At 45.1% G+C, this 16,207-nt stretch overlaps 1 protein-coding gene across 8 annotated transcripts in view; it reads left to right on the top strand.

Annotated features, from left to right (window-relative positions):
• The window catches only part of LOC123515235 (A-kinase anchor protein 13-like), a 567,618-nt gene that overhangs the window by 1,618 nt on the left and 549,793 nt on the right, over positions 1–16,207 (top strand). Inside the window, exon 1 of one of the 8 annotated variants that reach the window (XM_045273799.1) lies at positions 2,574–3,449. The exons of the other annotated variants lie outside the window; for them this stretch is intronic. The gene's annotated coding sequence lies outside the window, so the exon portion shown is untranslated. Of the gene's footprint in view, positions 1–2,573; positions 3,450–16,207 lie in introns of those variants that run through there. 8 annotated transcript variants of the gene reach the window in all.

Genomic DNA, 16,207 nt, shown 5'->3' with positions numbered 1-16,207 from the left:
TGACTCAGAGCAAATAGTGCAGCACCCTACTCATGTTCATGACTATGCAGGAGATGCATCTGCTCTACTTGTAGTCCTCTGGCCTTCCTCACTAAGTCTTGGTCATCATCATCTTTTAGTGTTTTTTGTGAGAGCTTCACTGTTTTCCATGACATCAAAACTAAAGCATTTGACAGATTTTGATATCCAAGCTACCCTGGTATGGCTTCTATCCTCTTTGTGACTTCATCTCTCAAGTTTCCTTTTTTCACAATTTTTTTATGTATGTGGGGAAAGCTGGCTAAAAGCAACAAAAATGCTTTGACGGTTTGTGAACAGTGACAAAAGAGTTAGATAAGAGATTGGGATGCCTTGAAGTCTCCCTCTTGAATGAGTTCAGGTCATAGGTAGATGGAAATACAGAAGCAGGCAGGAAGTTCCAGAATATACCAGAGAAAAGGATGAATGATTGAAAGTACTAGTTAATTCTTGTATTAGAGAGGTGAACAGAATTGGGGTGAGAGAAAGAAGAAAGTCTTGTGCAGTAAGGCCACAGGAGGAGGGAAGGCATGCAATTAGCAAAATCAGAGTAGCTGGCATGAAAAATGGTAGAAGAGAGGCAACATTACAGTGATGAGAAAGAGGCTGAAGACAGTCTGTCAGAGGAAAGGATTTGATAAGACAAAAAGCTTTTGATTCCATCCCATCCAAGAGAGTAGTATGAATGGAATCTCCACATACTTGCAAAGAGTACTCCATGCATGGGCTGATAAGGCCCCTGTACAGAGTTCGCAGTTAGGAGGTGTTAGAGAAACCAGGCAGCTTAGAATGCCAAACTTAATAAAAGCTGTTTTGGTTAGAGATTAGATGTGAAGTTTCCAGTTTAGATTAGTAAAAATAAAGAACAGACAGAATAGTTAGTGTACGTAGAAGAGGTGGACAGCTGAGTGTCATTAAGGAAGAGAATAATAATTATTGTCTGGAAGGTTTTGTCAAGTTGATAGATGAAGGAATTGAATTTTTGAGGTATTGAGCAATACTAAATTTACTCTGCTCCTATCAGAAATTTTGGATTGATGAAGAGTCAAGCATTTTGTGGCTCCTGTGTTGTGGTATGTGGTCACCTTGCTTCAAAGTCTGTTAACAATGGTATTCCTTCAGGTTTGTTCTTTCATTCACACCCTATTCTTGTCTTATCCAGAATCCAATCCTATGCTGATGTGTGTAAGCCACAGAACACCTGCCATGGTCTTTTTAAAATTTCAAATTGGGCAAGAGTAAACCCTGTTCTTCAGTGTCTCAAAACCCAATTCTTTCATCTGTCAACGTGACACAATCTTTCAGACAACTATACCCACTTCCTTAATGACAGTCAACTGTTTCCTACAGTGAATGTCCTCAATTTGTCCTTTATTGATAGTCTAAGCAAGAAACTTCACATCCTATCTCTAGCTAAAGCTGCTTAACATTACATGAAGTTAGGCATTCTAAGATGTCTCTGCTAGTTTGTCTCCTCTGAAGCTAACTCTACTGGAGCTTTATCTGAGATGCTTGCTATGTACTACTAATACTTAGTAAAAATTTTGCCTGTGGTGTGTGCTGCATCAAGGAAAGTTGATTTATGTTTACTGTACTGCTGCTTGCTTTGAACCAATTTTTAAAGATAATTTTTCCTTGTTGGCATGTTGTGTATAGGAACTTATTTTGTATATATTGCACTGCATTTCTTGTTTTGTACCAATAGAAAATATCCCATGTCAGCATATACTGTATGGGAGGCTGCTTATCTTTGTTACACATGCACATGATATTTAAAAAAATGCCTATGCACATAATGACTTTATGGAAATCCATTTACATTTACTGTACTGCAGTATGATGTTTGCATGTATAGAGAGAGAGAGAGAGAGAGAGAGAGAGAGAGAGAGAGAGAGAGAGAGAGGAAGGGGGGTTAGCTATCTAGCGAGCTTATCACCCTACCTAGCGCAAAATGTTACCCTTGTCTAGTAAAGCAACAGGAGGCTGGTGGCGTCAGTGTCCTGGCAAGGAGTGAGTGCATGGAAGTTTGATCACAGTTCCAGAACTGACGGTGTGAGGGATGCCAGTGTGTTAGAGGGCTACTGCTGTGCGTTTAAAAGACATGTGGAGGAGCAAAGTACGTGTAGTTCCTAGTCTCTCTCTCTCTCTCTCTCTCTCTCTCTCTCTCTCTCTGTGCGTGTGCGATAAGTAAAGGGAAATAAAGTATTCTAGTATTCCATCGAAATAAAGAGCCTCACCAGCTCATCTGGGAAGTGGTGTGCGGGCCAGCAGCATTCCCTCCAGAACAGGAATTTTTCATTATGCCGTGCCCTCCAGGCCGGTGGGGAGGGAAGGCTGACCGTCCGTCATTGCCCGGGCCACACACTGCCGGCACAGGTGAGGTGTAGAGATGAGCAGAGATGAATAGATGGCGAGTGTATGATGAGGTGAATGCTTTTCCACCTGCCAGAACAGTGAGATGGGTCAATAAGGAGGGTGGGCGTTAGGGGAGCGGCGTAGGTGGGCGAGGGCAGGAGCGAGCGGGCCCGAGGGGAAGACCAGCGAGGGGAACAGCAGTCAGCAGTGTGGCGCCGGCAGCCGTGCGAGTTAAACCGACCAGTACGGCGGCCGTTTGAAGCAGGTGAAGTGTCAGTCAGCGGACGAACGTCAGCATTAGTGTTAGTTTCGCGGTGCCATCCACCACCCGTCACTTGTCGCGGGCGACGGCAGCCAGGCCTCGCCACGCTCTTTGCTCCAACGAAACTTTGATAAAACTTGTGAACTCCAAGTTCCCTCGCTACTGGGGACGATTAAAAGTCCCTTGTGTACTTGGGAAGGTTGTTGTGTCTTTTTTTTAACTGGAAGATGGACAAGTTGAAGAAATGATGTAGAGGCAGAAGAGATTGGCTGTGCGTATGGGGCCCAGCGATCCTGTAGGGGTCGGCTGAACCCCCTGTTAGCAAGTCCTCGTGTCTCGGGCGTCCGTGGCCGGGCCATCCCTGGCTGGTCCTGCTGGAGAGGTAACATTACCTGTGGTGCTCATGCAGTGAGAGTTGGCCCTCGAGCAGACTGAAGGGGCGGGTGCTGGGTGTGTGTAGGTAATAGGAGTTCGTAGTACGTCGTTTTGTGGCGGATCGGTAACTTAAACTTTTGAGTTCGAGGCTGGCGCGTGAGTCTCGAGGAAAACTGTGCTGTGTTGTTTGCATGTGAGAAGCAGCGACGTGAACTCGTACAAGTGACTACAAAGATAAGAAAAATTGTTGTCGGAGACACTAACTGACATTGATAGAAAACAAAAGTTTGACAAACTAATTTTCTGAGAAGTAAAGAGAACTTTATTGTCTGTGGAATTGTACTATATAAACATTACTTTAGAAACGGAACAACAGAGCACTTATTCTTTTCTGTACCAGGTGTGAGCAAGCCCTCACGGCACTCCTGCATCTCATCAGGTGAGTGTTGCCCCGTGCTACACAACAGTGCAGTGTTGTACGCCACCAACAGGTAGTGGCCGCCAGAGCATTTTTAGCAGCGATTCATCTTAGAATAGTAGAATAATCTCACCTGCAAATTCAGTGCTAAGATAGCGCAAAGCACATCAATAGATTTGTGAAGACGCTGACATGACGCGACCGTCGCATCCCACCGCGGTAGATGATTACAAAGTGTTCCATGATGCGTCATCGGGCGGGGTGAGGCAGTGACTCTTGGTTTAAGACTCAACAGGGGAGGGATCTGCGTGAGGGAAGGAACGGCGACGGCTCAGCAGCGTGGAGACAATACAGGGATTTGAGATAATGGAAACCGTGGAGGAGTGTCTCATTGTGAGGTAGGCGAGATGGGCGAGGCACAGAGGCAGTACGTGGTGGTGGTGATGGGCGGGTGGAAGCACCTCGGGAGAACGGGCTTAACTTGCCGGGGAGGGAGGTGAGGGAGGGCGTGGTGGAATGGTCGCGTAGGGCTTCCAAAACTGCCTGGAGAGCAAAGACAAGGCCTCGCTAGCTCCTGTGTGTGTGTGTGTGTGTGTGTGTGTGTGTATGACAGCTTACATAATTATCTATTTGCGTCATACAAGGCAGAGTCGTTACGTCTCCTCCTCCTCCTCCTCCTCCTCCTCCTCCTCCTCCTCCTCCTCCTCCTCCTCCTCCTCCTCCTCCTCCTCGCCATACATATGCATCTACCTTATCTTATCTTGCAAACGGAGAGTACAATTTCCTGGTTTGTGTTGCCTGACTCACGCGGGTGATTCCTATGCAGTCCTTGAGTCTTGGGTAGCACAGCCATGCACGGTATCTACAGATATATTGACTCGCCAGTTGTGATAGTTGGTTCCTTATAGCGCCTTTCCTTACTTTCCTTAGTGATAATTTTCCTCCTCCTCCTCCTCCTCCTCCTCCTCCTCCTCCTCCTCCTCCTCGCCAGGAAGACTTCACTTAGTTGTCACTCATCTGCTGACTTGTATATTTTCATTATGGTATTTTCTTAGACTTATTTTCATGTCAAGTATTGCGCTCTCTCTCTCTCTCTCTCTCTCTCTCTCTCTCTCTCTCTCTCTCTCTCTCTCTCTCTCAAATTAAGAAAAAAAATAAGATTGCAAGAAAAGTCTTATTTTTCCCCAGAGAGAGAGAGAGATAGAGATAGATAGATAGATAGATAGAGAGAGAGAGAGAGAGAGAGAGAGAGAGAGAGAGAGAGAGAGAGAGAGAAAGAGAGAGTTAATGGGAGGATTTGCCAGGCAGTGTCGTGTAAGGTGAGACAGGTCTGGAACTTAACTTTGCAGGCTAACTCTTAAATCCTGTCTTGTAGAGGCTTAACCTGCCATTACGTCTCTCTCTCTCTCTCTCTCTCTCTCTCTCTCTCTCTCTCTCTCTCTCTCTCTCTCTCGTCATGGGTCTAGTGATAAATTCGTACAGTGAGATTAAATTGTAATTGTTTACTATTTAACGGTCTTATTTACATTTGGTTTATCTTATCAGCTTGTTATTGTCTTCTGTGTGCGTGTGTGTGTGTGTGTGTGTGTGTGTGTGTGTGTGTGTGTGTGTGTGTGTGTGTGTGTGTGTGTGTATTCACTGTTTGTTTGATCTGCTGCAGTCTCTGACGAGACAGCCAGACGTTACCCTACGGAGCGAGCTCAGAGCTCATTATTTCCGATCTTGGGATAGGTCTGAGACCAGGCACACACCACACACCGGGACAACAAGGTCACAACTCCTCGATTTACATCCCGTACCTACTCACTGCTAGGTGAACAGGGGCTACACGTGAAAGGAGACACACCCAAATATCTCCACCCGGCCGGGGAATCGAACTCCGGTTATCTGGCTTGTGAAGCCAGCGCTCTAACCACTGAGCTACCGTGTGTGTGTGTGTGTGTGTGTGTGTGTGTGTGTGTGTGTGTGGTGACCTAACTTTTTTTTTATTTACTGTACGGAATCAATCTCTTCGTCCTGTCTTTTATTAATCTTCTTATCTGTCTTTTCTTCTTCTTCTTCTTCTTCTTCTTCTTCTTCTTCTTCTTCTTCTTCTTCTTCTTCTTCTTCTTCTTCTTCTCCTCCATCTCCATCTCCATCTCCATCTCCATCTCCATCTCTATCTCTCTCCTCCTCCTCCTCCTCCTCCTCCTCCTCCTCCTCCTCCTCCTCCTCCTCCTCCTCCTCCTCCTCCTCCTCCTCCTTATCTATTTTTCTTTTCCCTAACTGTGAAAAAAAAGTAATCCCGTTATCACCAAGGGAATCCAACCCATTTATAAGCAGTGCGGTGTAACTAACTGAACCAACGGGCCTGAGACAATGAGGACATACATGGTGGGTGGATGGAAGGGTGGGAAGGTGGAAGAGTGGAAGGTGTGCGCAATGTGTGTGTGTGTGTGTGTGTGTGTGTGTGGTGGAGAAAGTTTGGGTGGCGTTGCGTCAGGTGGAGAAAGTGATGGTGGTGGTGTGATGTGGGAAATAGTGTGGAGGAATGGACTGAGAGAGAGAGAGAGAGAGAGAGAGAGAGAGAGAGAGAGAGGATTTGTTCTATAGGCCTACATTCCATATTTCTTTCAGTTTATTTCTCTTCACTTAGTGCTTTACGAATCCAGAAACCTAAAATCGTTTTCTATAACATTTTTAAGGCCTCTTTGCATAATTTTTTTTATGGTTTTGAGAGAGAGAGAGAGAGAGAGAGAGAGAGAGAGAGACTCATTTCTGTGGCCTTTGAGAGAACAGAGAGCAGAGCGTTTCCAAATAGTGTTGTTTTGATGCCTCTCCTGCTTCGGGTATGTTGGCTGAAGGCGGTGGGGGGAACAGAGACGAGATAAAGTGGTGTCTGTGTTGAACGAGGACGAGGAGGAGAAGGAAGAAGAATAATAGGAGAAATACGAGGAAGAGAAGACAAGAGTCCTCCTCCTCCTCCTCCTCCTCCTCCTCCTCTAGGCTTTTGTGTGTGTGTGTGTGTGTGTGTGTGTGTGTGTGTGTGTGTGTGTGTGTGTGTGTGTGTGTGTGTGTGTGCATTCCTTCGAAGAACATCATCCTTGTCCTATACTTTACATATTCAGTAGCTATCTACACACCTCTTGACTTGTTATTTTATCTCACCAGTACCTTCATCCTTTCCTCCATTTACTGCTTATTGTTTTCCTCTCCTTTGTTTGATGTTGTGGGAGGCTCTGACGGGGTTGGTGGTGTTGATAGTGGTGGTGGTTGTGATGGTGGTGATTCTTCCCCTCTCTCTCTCTCTCTCTCTCTCTCTCTCTCTCTCTCTCTCTCTCTCTCTCTCTCTCTCTCTCTCTCTCTCTCTCTCTCTCTCTCTCTCTCTCTCTCTCTCTCTCTCTCTCTCTCTCACACAGAATCTATACACCATTTCAATATCCCTTCAATCCACCCTTTCTCTTTTTCAATGTCTATCTCCTTTTGTCTATAATTTCTCTCTTCTGTCAATATCTCGCTGCTTTGAATCAATCATACTCTTTGCATCATCTTCCTCACTCTTGTTCCCTGTTCTCGTCTCCCTACGTACGAGGAATAGGTATCAGTCTGTTGAAGAGGGGAATTTGATGCCCTCATTACTCTCAAAGCGGGGAATGAATGAGTGACGAGCGGCCGAGGGAATTCTTTAGTAAGGTGCGTCCGGAATGACAGGCTAATGAGGTCTGAGTAGTGCACTAGAGGCAAGGAACGTAAGATGATGCGTGTTGTGAGGTCCATGTAGTATGTCGTGGGTTGGTAAAGAGCTGCATGCGGTAAATTGTGGGACTGTTGTTGTCATTGGTGATTGAGACGCTACTGGAGGTCAACTTTTGTATTTTTTTTTCAAGTGTGAGCGACTTGATATAGATAAAGTAGAGCAAGTAAGATAGAAAAGAAATGTCACGAATATCCTTCCTTCCCACCAAAATTTTGATGTTTTATTGATTTGAGATATTAATCCCTTTAATACTGGAACACATTTTTACCTTGGAATTTGTGTATGGAGATCAGAAGATTAATGACCACAGTCTTCACTATTTTAATGCCCCCACATGAGTTTCTGAAGCTATATAGCGAATAGTAAGTAGAATGAATATGAAAACGCGTCATGCTACTCTGGTTAAGAAGCGTTGAAAGAAGACTAGACAAATTTAAGGATAATAGAGCCACGTCAACATGCTTCATCCAAATTTAGACCTCGTGATGCCCTTTACCAGCAAGAAAATAAGGATATTTTCTTGCGTTCTTATGAAAACAAGTTGGGTGTGAGTTAGAGGAAGGATAAATGATAGGGAAAGGATGATGAAGGGGAGGGAATAGAGATGAAGGAGGAAATGAGGTGAGGAGAAGGTGGTAGCGAGGAGATGGAGGAGGTAAGATGAGGGGACAAGACGGAGAGAGTAGAAGTTAAGGTGAGTTAAACATGAAGAAGCAGGAGAGGTGAGGAAGCAGTGCGGGGCAGGTGAGGGAGAGGTAATATGAAGCATTAAATGATGGAGGATGTAAAGAGAGATGGCCAAATAGGTGAGTGAGAGTGTAAGGTGAGATGAGGGAGAAGGCAAGATGAAGCTACAGTTGGAAGAGTAGGCAAGGTGAGGGAGGCGGGGCAGGTGAGGTAAGGTGGGCAGCAGGTGAGGTGTTAGTTAAGGCTTCACGGTTTACTCTGCCACCGATTTCCGATAAGACGCTTTGTTGGGCGAAGTGCGATGCCTATTAAGGTTTCAGCGGGCTGGAAGCGAACAAGGTTACCTGCCTGTATGTATGACCCTCCCCACACACCCCTTTCCCTCCCACCAGACTTAGAATAAACGTTAATAAAAGAGACCACAAAATATTACTAGTTGACACACACAAGGCTGGTTATAAATATACGGATTTTTTTTGTGTGTGTGTTTGTCTGTTTTCTTTTCCTCAAGGTTTTCTTTCCGTCATTTTCTTCCATTCAAATTTTTCCTCTTATATCTATTTCATCTCCTTCATCTCCCTTGTGTCGTGTACTGGTGCTAACAAGGCTTCTCTTCACTCCTCCTTTATCCCCTTCCATTGTTGTTAACGAGACATTTAATGGTCTAGGGTGCTCGCTATTAAATAAGAACCTAAGCAGATCATTAATTCACACACACACACACACACACACACACACACACACACACACACACACACACACACACACACACACACACACACACACGGTCATTCGCCCATCCAGTGCCTCTCAGCGTCAGGCAGGGCAGGCGTCGAGGGCCGGGCAGGATGCAGCTTCCCTCCCTTCACTCGCTCTCACCGTGTCCATGCGAGGCCGTCAAAACATTTCACCATGCAGAAAAATGGTCGTCAATCCCTAGAGGCCATTGATCGTCTGAAGCCATCCCGCCTCCACTCCACCACTCCACCTCTTTACTCCACCTCTCCACCTTCGCCATCCCAACATGTAGTATTCTGTCTAGCTTACCACTCCGCCACTCCACCTCTTCACTCCACCTCTCCACCTTCGCCATCCCAACGTGCAGTGTTCTGTCTAGCTTACCACTCCGCCACTCCTCTTCCGCTTACTCCACCTGTTCATTTCCACTCCATTATTCCACATGCTGACCTGTTTGTCCTCTTCTCTTTACCATCTCACGCATCCTCTTCCACTTCCCACTCCACCACGTCAATTCTACTCCTTTTCCACATGCTGACCTGTTTTCCTGTTCTCTTTACCACCTTACGCATCCTTTTCCACTTGCCATTCCACCTCGTCACTTCCACTGCTGCTCCACATCCAGAACTCTTTACTTCAAATGGTCCTTATGCCCTTCATATGCTCAGTCATCCTTCGTGAAACTTGCAATAGGAAACTTGTTCTGAGCCTGCCATTCTGATCCTCGCCTGTCTGTCTGTCTGTCTGTCTGTCTGTTTGTCTGTCCTGCTTTCATAAACCTTGTTCTATTTACTCTCACTTTCCCTTCCTTCGTCTCTTGCTTGTATTTTTGTCATTGATATTATTTTTTATTTATTTTTGTTTTCTTTTTTTAATGTATCGCCTATAACTTTCAATTTACAAGGAAGACTCTCCTATCTTTGTGTTCTTTAGTGACCGCGTTCCCAAATATTATGTGAATTGGCGTCTTGTCGCTGCTATGCATTGAATAGACACGTTGAACACACATCATCTCTCTCTCTCTCTCTCTCTCTCTCTCTCTCTCTCTCTCTCTCTCTCTCTCTCTCTCTCTCTCTCTCTCTCTCTCTCTCTCTCTCTCTCTCATATGAACACGCACATACATATATGATACTACTACTACTACTACTACTACTACTACTACTACTACTACTACTACTACTACTACTACTACTACTACTACTACTACTACTACTACCCGTCCAGGTGTGGCGCATCCTGTCATCACAGCTGCTTCTCCTCCTCCTCCTCCTCCTCCTCCTCCTCCTCCTCCTCCTCCTCCTCCTCCTCCTCCTCCTCCTCCTCTCGGAAAAGGCGTAACATATTCGTTTATTTTTTCAAGTTTTACGCCTCGAGAATTCATATTTGTTTTATTGTATTTTTTCTCCACTCCATTTTTAAAGGCACTGCAGGCTGGACATTTAAATATGGCTGCCGGTGCTGAGGGAGTGATAGAAAAGATTCTCCTCTCTCTCTCTCTCTCTCTCTCTCTCTCTCTCTCTCTCTCTCTCTCTCTCTCTCTCTCTCTCTCTCTCTCTCTCTCTCTCTCTCTCTCTCATTTTTTAATTAGTTTATTTTTATTGGTTTTTATTCAGTTTATTAATTCGAGAGAGAGAGAGAGAGAGAGAGAGAGAGAGAGAGAGAGAGAGAGAGAGAGAGAGAGAGAGATGTAGGAACTTTCGCGCTGCCTTAGTGACGCATATTGCCCCCCGCTCATTGTGCCTCACTTTTAACCATGCGGTATAAAAGTGCGCTGTTTGTCTGGGGGAGGCCGATCCAGGAGTAAGCACGAGGGGCGGCGGGTGTGGGGGGGACGGTGGGTGTATGGGTGGGGCGAGGCTTGGGATGCGTGTGGAGGTGGGCGAAACAGCTGCCGTGGGTGAAAGAGGGAAGGGAGAGAGAGTGGGGAGGCTTCGTGGACACTGGATGATTGAAGGACAGCTGTAGTCTCATGTTCCTTCCTTCCTTCCTTCCTTCTCTGTTTCATGCTTCCCTTGCTTTGCTGTTGTGTGATTGTAGTGTTGCGGGTGTTCGGTTGCGTGATATTAGAGCTTTGTTAGTTTGTAGGGTGGGAAAATGGACGGGAGAGATTGAAAGACAGCTGTAGTCTTTGATTTCTTCGTTCCAACTCTGATTCATGCTTCCCTTGCTTTGCTGTTGTGTAATATGTGAGTATGGTGCGGGGTTGATTAATTACGTGATATGAGAGGAGGTTGGTTGGTTCGTGGGATGGGAAAATATTTGTGTGTGATTGAGGCACAGCTATGGTTTCTGGTTATTTAGTGAATATTCATCGGTGTTAGATCAGATAGATTAGATTAAAAAATGGATTAGGTTAGGGTGGTTGTCTTGTGGGGATGGAGAAATATATAGGAGAGGTTGAGACGCAGCTGTGGTTTCTGGTTGTTTAGGGAATTTCCAGCTGTGTTAGATCAAATAGGTTATAGATTACGTAAAAAAATGGATTATGTTGGGATTGGTTGTTTTGAGACACAGCTGTGAGTTCTGGTTCTTTAGGGAATTTCCAGTTGTGTTAGACCAAATAGGTTGATTAGGTTAATATGGGCCAAGTTACTCTGCTTTTGTGACATTAAGTTGTTAGATTAACCCTTTCGGTACTGGGACACATTTTAACCTTGAGATTTGTGTACGATTAGACCATTTTATCGACATTAGGAAGGATCTTTGGAGGTCAGAAGATTAATGGCCACAGTCTTCACTATTTTAATCCCCCACAAGTTTCTGAAGCTGTATGAAATCACCAAGTCGTAAACGGAATGAGTGTGAAAATGCGTCATGGTACTGAAGAGGTTATGTGAAGTAAAGTTAGATCAAGTTATGTGAGGTTAGGTTACGTCTACTTAGGTTAGGTTAAGTTAGTTTTGGGTTAGATTAGGTGAAGTACGGTTGTTAGGTTACGTTAGGTTAAATTAAGTTAGGTTCGGCTACTATAGGTTAAGTTATCCAGGTTGCATTAAGTTTGGTTTCATATAGGTTAGGTTAGGTTAGATTAGTAAAGGTTACATTAGGTTAAGTTGCCTTGTATTATGGTACTGTAGATTAGTTTAGTTTATTTATTTATTATTTTTATTATTTTTGTTAGGTTAGGTTAGGTAAGGTAGATTAGGTTAGGTTAGGTTAGGTAAGGTGGGGTTAGGTAAGGTAGATTAGGTTAGGTTAGGTAAGGTTAGGTAAGGTTGGGTAAGGTAGATTAGGTTAGGTTAGGTTAGGTAAGGTAGGTTAGGTTAGGTTAGGTAAGGTAGATTAGGTTAGGTTAGGTAAGGTTAGGTTAGGTTAGGTTAGGTTAGGTAGGGGTTAGGTTAGGTTAGGTAAGGTAGGTGTGCCCGCTGGAAAGGAACACGGGGAATTGGTGTTGTTTGTTGTCCTTGTTTTTATCAGATTTTCGCATGTCTCACACCCTTCCGATATTGAATTGTGTGTGTGTGTGTGTGTGTGTGTGTGTGTGTGTGTGTGTGTGTGTGTGTGTGTGTGTGAGTGAGTGAGACTTTCATGGCACAGAATGACCTTGTATACATAGTGACGGCGCCAGTCATTCAATCAACTTCTCATAGCCCCGTCACTCACACTCGCCTTCCTTGTTCCTTCTCGTGTTGCAGTGGTGCCCTTAGTAACACCGAGACACGCATTAACACCCCGTAATTTGTGATAGCACTCGTAAGGCATCTGTATCATGGCTGAGTATTGCTATGGTATCTCTGTCTTTATGCTTTGTTGGCCTTACAGGTGTACCAATTATTGTGGCATAGTTGTGTGTTATCTGATTTTCTTGCTGGTAAATGAAAGATGAGTTTTTTTTTTTTTGGCACTGTTTGTGATCGTAGGAGGATGAGAAGTGAAGAGACTTTTGGGATTATAGAAAGAGACTAGTTAAGAGGAATGATTGTAGGAGGATGACAAGTGAAGAAACTGTTTAGGATTATAGGAAGAGATTAGATAAAAGGAAATGATCATAGGAGGGTGAGAAGTGAAGAAACTGTTTGTGATTATAGGAGCAGCTTAGATATGGAAAAAGAAGAAGAGCAAGGCGTTTAAAAATACCTAATTAAACCCAAGCTAGCATAACCTAACCTAACACAACCTCTCGTGTACTGCGCTGCTGGGACTGGGACAGGGGCGGGGGCGGGGCCTTGGGCTTGGGCTTGTACGGGTGGGCAGCGTATACGTATTCAAGGCTTACTCATCGTGATGCGTGACTCAGCGTGTAAGGGCGAGGCACAGGCTGGTGAAGGCTTGTCCTGCTGGCTGCCCTTCCTAACCTGAAGCCGCACCTACACGAATCAGAGGGTGGCGCATACCTGAATGGTGACTATGATGGCGGTGGCGTGGTGGGAGTGGTGGTGGCAGTGGTGGCGTGTTGGGGTGTGTGTGGGGAATCATACTCTTAAAACACGTTTACGCTGCACGGCCACAACATTCATAAGACTAATTTAAAGTCACACAGGTTTTGAAGTTACACATGTTTCTAAAGATGTTTTTAAGATTTTAGCGACAAAATAACAAGATTTCCTCGTTATTAACAGGAGAAACACTCTTAAGAATGTAGCTAATCATCTCTGTGGCTTTTGAAATTGAATGTAGTTGTAGTGAGAGATAGTAATAGCGTTTTAGAATAAGTGTGTGTGTGTGTGTGTGTGTGTGTGTGTGTGTGTGTGTGTGTGTGTGTGTGTGTGTGTGTGTGTGTGTGTGTCTCCTTGTCCTTCCTGATCCCAAAGATGAAAGGAAATCCCTAGGCGAGGCTGTGTTTCTCGTGACTTCATTGGGTTTACAAGAATGGAGATGAGATTTCGAAGGCGGAAGCTGTCTGTGTGTGTGTGTGTGTGTGTGTGTGTGTGTGTGTGTGTGTGTGTGTGTCGTTCAAGCTAAGGAGAGGCGAAGGACTAGATAGAGATGAGTGGTGGGTAGGGAAGGATTGTGTGGAAGGGGTATGGCGGGTGGGTGAGAGAGAGGGAGAGGTGGTGTGTTGTCAGGGGTATAAGGGAAGGTGAGAGAGGGAGAGGTAGTGAGAGGGGAGTGAGAAGGAGCTTATCAAAGGGCGGAGGCTCTTCACCTAATAGCGGAGGAGAGTTAGCCTCGGAAAAAAAATGGTAAACAAGAAGAGAGAGAGAGAGAGAGAGAGAGAGAGAGAGAGAGAGAGAGAGAGAGAGAGAGAGAGAGAGAGAGAGAGAGAGAGAGAGAGGAACTAAACTCATACACTCATTCACCATTTCATCATTCCCAACTTCAATAAAAAAAAAAAAAAAAACACTGAAATGCAATTGTTTACGTATACAATATGACCACAAAATACTGAATAGAGAGCAAAGACACTAATGGAGGAAGGAGTTGGTAACTTTATATATTTTTTTTTCGCCAAGTATGATCGTACACAGTGATTTGAATGGGGAGCACGTGGTATTAGTAGGGAAGGGTGGAGAGGAATAGGTGGTGGTGGGAAGGAAGGCAGGAAAGAGGAGGGTGGGATGGTTAGAGTCTCCACTTCTACGCCCCATTGTTACCAACCCATTAAGGAGGTATGGGGGAGGACTGACTCTCTCTCTCTCTCTCTCTCTCTCTCTCTCTCTCTCTCTCTCTCTCTCTCTCTCTCTCTCTCTCTCTCTCTCTCTCTCTCTCTCTCTCTCTCTCTGGTTAGAATAGGTGTTTCAGTACGTCATATGAATGTTTGAGAGAGAGAGAGAGAGAGAGAGAGAGAGAGAGAGAGAGAGAGAGAGAGAGAGAGAGAGAGAGACTGACTGACTTTTTTCACGCATGTCTCAGTCCACAACATTTTTGTTTTTAATCTTCGAAATGTTGAAATGAAAACAAGCTGGTTAAATTCAACACTTTTATTCTCGTGTATGTGTGTGTGTGTGTGTGTGTGTGTGTGTGTGTGTGTGTGTGTGTGTGTGTGTGTGTGTGTGTGTAAAAATAATAAAAGCTTGAGTTATGGCTGGAAAAAAGAAAAAAATTCCTGCTGTGAAAACACGGATATGCACACACACACACACACACACACACACACACACACACACACACACACACACACACACGGGGGAGGGCTGGTGGAGGGTGACGATCGTGTTGCGTCCCCTGGGAGGTCATGTATCCGGAACTAACAGGCGTATTGCTCTGGTTGTTGCCGAGGTGGTGGTGGTGGTGGTGAGGTGAGGAAGGACCCTAAGGCTGCGGGACCTGGCAATATTCACCACCTCCCCTATCCACTCCTCCCTCACTAGTACCAGACCACCACCACCACCTCCTCCTCCTCCTCCTCCTCCTCCTCCTCCTCCTCCTCCTCCTCCTCCTCCTCCTCCTCCTCCTCCTCCTCCTCCTCCTCCTCCTCGGCTTCCTCACCTCGAAGGTCAAGTTACATTACAGTTCTCTGGCTGCCTGTGTGTGTGTGTGTGTGTGTGTGTGTGTGTGTGTGTGTGTGTGTGTGTGTGTGTGTGTGTTTATGCCGTTGCCATCATTGTTTTACTGGATTGTGGCATAACATATTTGCTTACCTCTCGTTTTCTCAGCACGACTCTTTCCAAGTGCCACAGAGATGACTTGCCGGGTTCTCAAGAGTGTTTTTGCTGTAAATAATATAGAAATCTTGCTAACCCGTCACTAGAATAATAGAAATATCCTTGAAAATCCGTGTAACTTCAACTAAAGCCTTTTGAGATTAGTGGATGTGCTGCAAGAGATGTTTCAGAATGTGTTCAGTGTGTGGTGTAGTGAGATAGTGTGTAGGCACGTGGGGACAGGCGACTCTGCTTGGCTAATGAAATGCAGGCGAGGCGAGGTGGCGAGGCGAGGCGAGGCAAGGGACGGCTCAGGGTCAGGGTTATGGGTGAGTGTTTCAAGTGGCGGTGGGTACGAGGAGGGGAAGGGAAGTTTAGGTATACAGGGTGGTGAAATACACAAAGGAAGCTTAAAGGCAGACAAAGGAAGGACACATCACGATATCTGTTGATCCTTAGGAGATTGATAGAAGACTGTTGGCCCTTATTCTATATAAATCTAACTTAATCTAGTGTAGCCTACCTTAGTCTGATCTAACCAAGCCCAAACTGAATACAACCTAACCTACCCAATCCTAACTTAACCTATCACAAACCAAACCAAACTCAATTCAACTTAAGCTAATCTAACTTAACCTAATCTAACCCATTCCTAACTCAGACTAACCTAACCCAACCCAAACCAACCTGATGTAGTCTAACCTAACCAAACTCGATTTAACCAAACCTTACATTAACCTAAGCTAACCAAACCAAACCAAACCAAGCCCAACCCAACCCAACCCAACCCAGCTCAAGCCAACCTGCTGTAGTCTAGCTTAACCAAACTTAAGCTAAACACACCTTACATTAACCCAACCTAACCAATCTAACCTAACCTAACCTAGCCTAACCTAACCTAACCTAACCTAACCTATATACTATTAAATGTACAGGTTCGTGGATAGCAGAGACGGAGGTTGTGTGGAGGTTAGGAAAAAATGGGAAACGTTGGTGAGGCGTGTGTGTGTGTGTGTGTGTGTGTGTGTGTGTGTGTGGTGGTGAGGGAGTAACGGTGGTGGTGGTGGTGATGATAGTGGTGGTGTAGGATAATG

Source organism: Portunus trituberculatus, chromosome 38 (genome assembly GCF_017591435.1).
Source record: "Portunus trituberculatus isolate SZX2019 chromosome 38, ASM1759143v1, whole genome shotgun sequence".
In the NCBI taxonomy this organism is placed as follows: Eukaryota; Metazoa; Arthropoda; class Malacostraca; order Decapoda; family Portunidae; genus Portunus; species Portunus trituberculatus.
This window is presented reverse-complemented; position numbering and strand designations above follow the sequence as displayed.